A 7,873-nucleotide genomic window follows, 5' to 3' on the forward strand; every position below is an offset into this window, starting at 1 on the left:
AGATATCCACAAAAATTATTTTATGCTAAGAGAAGGAGAGATATCTACTATATATTTGTGGAAGTATGTACACTTGTGATCAAGCAATTAAGCCAGCAACATTTTGATTAATTTTGGCTACTTTGCTTTCGTTTATTTAATGTTTATTATTTTTCCAAAAAAGTCTAGCTCATTATATAACAAACACCAAATAAATCCAGATTTCAAATTTTGTGCAAAAATTATGCAGTATGTTAATAGCCCATTAAATTCTAGGGTACATTATTACCCTAGTCTTAAGTTGCTAAAAAATCGCGTTGGTTTTTAATAATTTTTTTTCTGACTGCATTACAAATTTTTTTCCATACAAAGTAAATTCGAAAATTTTTTTTCTAAAAAATCTGAATAACAAGTTGAAAATGTAGCTAAAACTTTGCAGATTTGTTTGAAGTTTGAAATCTGGATTTATCTGGTGTTTGTTATATAATGAGCTAGACTTTTATGGAAAAATAATAAACATTAAATAAACAAAAGAAAAATAGCCAAAATGTATCAAAATGTTGCTGGCTTAATTAGCTGATCACAAGTGTATGTATATGCCAGGTTGCAGCCTAAACGGACGGACGGAATCGAACGAAATTTTGACAGAGTATTGCCATGACACCTGGACCTGGGAGAAAAAAAAACCTCCCATAGGCGTGAAATTTCTTATCAGCTGTAACTTCGGAACCATAATCCACACGAGATTGAAATTTAGTATGCAAGTATAGTATGGTAGGCGCTTATAAAATGATATATATAAATGGGTTTGTAAAAGGGGCGTGTCACTTCTTATAGGCGTGAAATTTTTAACCAGCCATAAATTGGGAACCATAAGTCACATGAACCTGAAATTTGGTATGCAGATATATATATGGGAGGTGTTTATAATAATGTATATATAAATGTGTTTGTAAAAGGGGTATAAATGTGTATTCAGCTATTAGACCACTCGGATATTTAAAATTGTGTTTTTTTGAAACCTTATAGTCTTTAGACCATTTTGAAATGGAAAGATTAAATCATTTTATTGATCCCGCGATGCTGTTAAACGAAACATGTGCATGTATAATGAATAAAACTACTTCTGCAATAAGCATTATACCGGAAAAGTGCAGCTATACTAAAACAGCTAAGCAACTAAGAAGCTAAACGGAATGCACCTTAGTAGACTAATTTTAATTTAAAAATTCTATCGTTACCTTAATGCACCTTATATTAATAATGGAACAAGATTTTTAGTACAGAAAGTGAAGATCAATATATATTAGTTGAAGTACGATAAAGCTAAAAGTATGGCTCATAAGGGATTTAAAAAATGTATTCTGGTGGACTTATATACATATAGATGTATAGCGTAGAGTATGCGTTGGACTCTAACGTATATATGTTTATAGGTATATCGTAGCGTATGCGAAATGTTGCACTGCCCCTATTTATCGGAGATAACATTTCTGGATTTGAGGAAGTTATATCCTTCAAATCGTTCTATGTTTCATTGAAAAGGGATTTAAAAAATTTATTCTGGCGGACTTATATACATCTATATATTAATACGCTAACATAAAATTTTGTCCGCCTTCGTTTAGCGAACACCAAGAACACCATTGGAAAGGCATTTTTTTCGTAGATGAGCAGAGTTTATAGTTTCAAAATTGGTTGAAAATTACGGCCTCAACCGTCGTTTAAACATTTCCGTATTTCTGTATAGATGTTGCTGCAACATGTTCAATTTGACATGTTTCCGCATGTTGCTTCACTAAAGATAAATATGAGGATTAAGAAATAAAGGATAACGATGAAACCAAAAACAAAAAGAAGGCATAAGTGAAGATAAAGACGAAAATGGAGATAAAGGCATAAATGGAGACAATGAGAAATACATAAGTATTAGGGTAACTGAATTGAAATTTTCCGATAGGAATCGAAATAAAATTAGCCAAAAAAGTTACCGAAATTTATCGAATCATCGAAGTTTATAATTATCGAAATTTATCCATGCTTATTAAGTTATCGCGACGTATCGAATTACAGTGAAACCCACTTAAGTACCCCCCGCTTAAGTACCTAACCCGCTTAGGTAACCAACATTTTTGGGCAATGCGAATTTTTTAATGTAATCTGAAGAATATCCTTCTCTGAAATACCTCCCCGCTTATTTACCCAACCCGCCTAAGTACCTAAATTTTTCGTACCCCATTTACCATTTTACCTATAATTTTCCCCTTTTAAGTGCTCTTTTAAAATTCCTTGAAATGTTTACATACATATTTTGAATCTCAGTGGCAGCGTTACACACCTTCGGCAAAAAAATTATAAAAATCAACGGTAATTTTTAGCCACTTGAAACTTGCACATTGTTACACTAAAATTGAATGGGCTATAAAATTGTATACTCAAAAAACAAATCTGAGAAAAAAAGTTTTAAATTTTGATGAATTTTTTCCTTTAAGTGTTCTATAAAATCTTAGGCTTAGGTTTACATGGTAATTGTTAGGGAATGAACTGTATTTTTATTGAAAAATCTTAAATGTTCAAATTCAAATAAAATTCATTAAATGTTTATGTGTTATTTAAGGATTTACATATTTATGTAATAATTATGTTCGCTTAAGTACCCGCATCGAGGTACTGAAGCGGGTTCTTTTAAGTACCCAACCCGCCTAAGTACCTCAAAGTACCAAAGAGGTACTTAAGCGGGTTTCACTGTATTCAAATTGATCAATGTTTATTGAGTGGTCGAAATTTATAGACACAGAAACTTAGTTGTCGAAATTTACGGATAGTTATCGAGCTATAAAAACGTGTGGGATTATCGAAATTTGTCAAGTTAACGAAATGTATCAAGTTATCGATATTTATTGAATTATCATTATTTATAGACTATCGAGTTGTCGTAATGCATGGAGTTCTTTCAACTTACAGAGTTATCGCTAATTATTGATCTACTGAAATTGGTTGATTCATCGAATCGAAGTTTATTGAATTTTCAAAATATATCGATTTATCGAAATTTCGAGGTTATATAATCTTATCGATTTATCACTGCTTAACGAATTTTATCGCGTTAACAGAGTGTAACGAGTTATCAAAATTTTTCCATAGCTTTCGAAAAATGTGGCGCTGTCAATAGTAAAAATTTATAAAGGTATCAAAAGAATTTACATTTTTGTGTTATCGAAATTTATCGAATTTCACAGTTATTGAAATTGGTCAAGTTAACGAGTTTTGTTGAGTTATCGGAATTTAGTGTTTTTGAAATTCATCGAAGTATCGATATGTATCAAATCATTAAAACTTATCGATAAACTGGAATGTATCGGGTCAATTCCAAGCCCTGCCGAAGTGCTCCAAAGACCTTCTAAGAAAAAAAATTTTAGTTACGTTTTAGTTCCAAAGCAGAACATTTTCCAGTAAGTTAATTTGTACCGTATAGGTTTTTCTACGTATTAAGTTAGAAAACCTCTCCAAGGCTCCTAAAAACTAGAAAAACTGTCGAATTTCGACAGTAACTGGCACTCTAGTATAGATGTGTAGCGTAGAGTATGCGTTAGACTCTAACGTATATATATTTATAGGTATAGCGAAGCGTATGCGAAATGTTACACGGCCCCTATTTATCGGAGATAACATTTCTGTATTTGACGAAATTATATCCTTCAAATCGGTCTATGTTTTATTGAAAAGGGATTTAAAAACTTTATTCTGGCGGACCTATATACATACAGATGTATAGCGTAGAGTATGCGTTAGACTCTAACGTATATATATTTATAGGTATAGCGAAGCGTATGCGAAATGTTACACGGCCCCTATTTATCGGAGATAACATTTCTGGATTTGACGAAGTTATATCCTTGAAATCGGTCCATGTTTCATTGAAAAGGGATTTAAAAACTTTATTCAGGCGCACTTATATACATATAGATGTATAGCGCAGAGTATGCGTTAGACTCTAACGTATATCTATTTATAGGTATAGCGTAGCGTATGCGAAATGTTACACGGCCCCTATTTATCGGAGATAACATTTCTGTATTTGACGAAGTTATATCCTTCAAATCGGTCTATGTTTCATTGAAAAGGGATTTAAAAACTTTATTCTGGCTTACTTATATACATATAGATGTATAGCGTAGAGTATGCGTTAAGCTGAAATTAGTCGAGAACGCAGAACGTATACTTAAACGCAGTCTGTATACGCAGAATTTTGTCGATTACTGGAGCCCTCAGTGTTGCTTACTACACTGTTGCCATTCATCAATGCGTTTTCATAAACTTACCCTTTCAACCACAATTTTTCGTGCTATAATGGATTTTAGCTAAATATAAACTACTTAGTTTTCAACAAAACCCTTATTCAATAGTAAATTTCAAATATTTTAAACATATTTTGAGTAGGAACTTATATCTTTTTTACCATCTGTAAAACTGACGAAGTGGCAACCATCTAAAGAAGGAGAAATCAGCTGACACGGAAAAATCTAAATTTCACAGATTTCTGCGCTACGGGCTACAACTACAGAAAAATTCTGCGGTGTTGAGTTTTCATTTACATGGCGCTTTGGTAAGACAGATCGTGTCAGCTGACTCGGGTTTACGTACCGGTAGGTTTACGTTCTTGACTAATTTCAGCTTTAGACTCTAACGTATATATGTTTATAGGTATATCGTAGCGTATGCGAAATGTTCCACGGCCCCTATTTATCGGAGATAACATTTCTGGATTTGACGAAGTTATATCCTTCAAATCGTTCTATGTTTCATTGAAAAGGGATTTAAAAAATTTATTCTGGCGGACTTATATACATCTATATATTAATACGCTAACATAAATTGTGTCCGCCTTCGTTTAGCGATTCTACCGAACCGATTTCAAAACCAAGAACACCATTGGAAAGGCATTTTTTCGTAGATGAGCAGAGTTTTATAGTTTCAAAATTGGTTGAAAATTACGGCCTAAACCGTCGTTTAAACCTTTCCGTATTTGTGTATAGATGTTGCTGCTATAGAATGCAAAAGTGAAAATAAAGACGAAAATGGAGGCAATGACAGATCATGGTTGCCACTCGCCAACATTTTTTTCTACCAAAATCTCTTAAGAAAAGTTACCAAAAGTTACCAAAACTTCAATACCAAAATCTTCAAATCTTCACTTACAGCCCGATACTGTGCACTTAATAAATTCAATATTTTTATAATTTGTCAATTTTTGATTAATTATCAAGAACTCCCAGTTCTAGCACAGAAGTTTAAATCTATTTTCTTGATAAATTTTCAAGATTGAAAATGCTATTACAATTATAATAATGTTTTTTATTAGAAAATATTTTTCTATCAACTAATTAATGCATGTGCCGTTATTCTCATTTTCGTTATTGGTGTTTCCGACAGGGTAGGAGTATGATATAATGTGGAACGATTTTCCATCATCCCTTGTCAAATTTGGTTTGGAGACAAACCGGTTTCGGCGTTGTGCCATTTTCAGTGTAATTTTTCGTTCGGAGTGTGCCCATACTTGGACCTGCGACTCTCGGAATAATAGCACCGGCACACAAAAAAAGTGGCGGATGCTTTTAACCGTCCATTTGACTCGTACAAAATTTTGAGTAAATTACGGAAATGGCTCTTTTTTTTGCTATTTTTTCGGTTTTTCATAATTTACTGTACGTCGAAATATATGTCGCTAGGTGTCGAAATATATGTCGGTAGGTGGGTCTGGTAAAAAGCACGCGACATTTTTTTTGCCGGAGTAATCAAAACGATTTATGGACCTTACCAAAAATTGCCAGATGGCCAGTATTAAAATGTGAGAGGGTAGAATTCAAAATTTATCGCAAAACTTCGAAAGTTCTTTTAGAAGTGCAGCCCTTGCACTATGGGAAATTTTACCCTATTTTGTGGCCAAAATTCTAAATGTTGAAATATCAAGTTAAAACTTGGCCCAGTAGTAGGACTAGAAGTAGTGGCCTTGCCGCGCAAAAATTAGCCCGTAATGGTCACACCTCCAAAAAAAATAGCGTAATGGTCACACGGGTTCCAGTGGACCCCAACCCAATAAACAGATGCGTCGTACGTTCTATTTTAAATATCGACTCGAACCCTCCACTGACCTGAAGTTTAAGACTTTCTCCTTGTTATCTGATAGGTTTTTTTCCAATTTTGAAATTGATTTTGAAACTCATGATTTTGTACCAAGTAGTTACCTAAGAAAAATTATAATTTCTGTAATATCGCACAAAATCGCAGCATAAGATTATGGGAAAATAAGAGATCGGGGACTATTATACCGATTTATGATGAGTTTTCTTAAACGTTTTTAAACATTTTTTTAAAACACTAAATAAACTTTTTTTTTAATTGTACAATTTCACTTTAAAGTCACTTAAATGCGGAAGTTTCTTTGGCACAAGCTTTAAACTATAATACAAGTTTTAATCGGTGAATATTCTGCTAACCATCACTCTTTCTTTCTACTTTTCACTTTGGAAAAGCAGCAAATAGATTATGAGATACACGCATTTGAAAGTGGCAAATCAAACTACACATTTTTCGTTTACAGAAAACTTCGAAACTATCTCTTTGAGGGTTACCAAATCAACGGTAAGTCGATTTATTAAAAAACAGAGTATACAGTTTTTTACTCTGAAGTATTCTCTGTAAGATAACATAAAAAAAATTTATTTCAAGCAAGTCAATAAATTGACCTTTGGCCATAAAATAGGCTCAAATTTCCCATAGTGCTTTGGTGCCGCCACTGTTATTCAAATATTTCCAGTATTCGAATATGAGATAACTCTAATTTAATCGAAGTAATTTTGTAGAAGTGTCAGTAGTGCTGCCACTGAAACTCGAAGGGTTTTTATAATTACGCACATTCAAAACATAATGCATTTCTTTCTAGTAATGCAAATAGATGTTTAGTTGCAAAAGTTACCAAAATAAAATAAAAGTTACCAAGTTACCAAACCGTTTAAAAGTTACCAATTTTGGTAGAAAGCTACCAATTGTGGTAACCATGTGACAGATACATAAGAATTAGGGTAACTGAAAGGGTAAGAAAATTTCTTAAATTTATGAAGTGAAACTTCTTAAGCGGCAGTTGGTTGGTTGGGAGTAAATTGTCAAATTCAAGGGAAATAATGCACACGGAAATGGTTCTCAGCGGTTCAGCGGTTTAAGAATAAGAACAAAAACAAGCATGCCTAGAGATACAGGCAAAAACGAAGATCAAGGTAAATGTAACACTTTAAGGTAAAGGTAAAGAGGAATATGCAAAAATAAAGATAAATATGAAGAAAAGGATGGGGATAAAGATCGATATTGTTAGCGATATAAAACCCGATATTGTTATCGGTACAATAATCGATATTGTTATCGATACTGTTATTGATTAAATAACCACTATTGTAATCGATGTAATAATCGATGTTGTCATTGATATAATTTTCGATATGGTTATCGATACAATAATGGATATTGTTATCGGTATAATAATCGATTAAATAATTGATTTTGTTATCGATTTAGTAATTGATATTGTTATCGATATGTATAATAATCGATAAAGATAGATAAAGAAAAGGATAAAAGCAAAGACGTGAAAGATAAAAACAAAGATGAAGACCAAGGCAAATTTACCGATTTCAAATTCAAAAACACCGTTGCAAATGTAATTTTCTGTAGATGAGGAGAGTTTTTATAGTTTCGAAATTGGTTGAAAATCGTCGTTTAAAAATTTCCATATTTGTGTATGGTTGTTTCTGCAACCTGTTCAATTTAAGCTGGCTCGCATTTTGTTTTACTTCGTATTTTTTTTTTTTTTTTTTTTTTTTTTTTTTTTTTAACGAATTTT

The sequence above is a fragment of the Rhagoletis pomonella genome, unplaced genomic scaffold (assembly GCF_013731165.1).
Source record: "Rhagoletis pomonella isolate Grant_MI unplaced genomic scaffold, Rhpom_1.0 Rhpom_scaffold_01987, whole genome shotgun sequence".
Lineage (NCBI taxonomy): Eukaryota > Metazoa > Arthropoda > Insecta > Diptera > Tephritidae > Rhagoletis > Rhagoletis pomonella.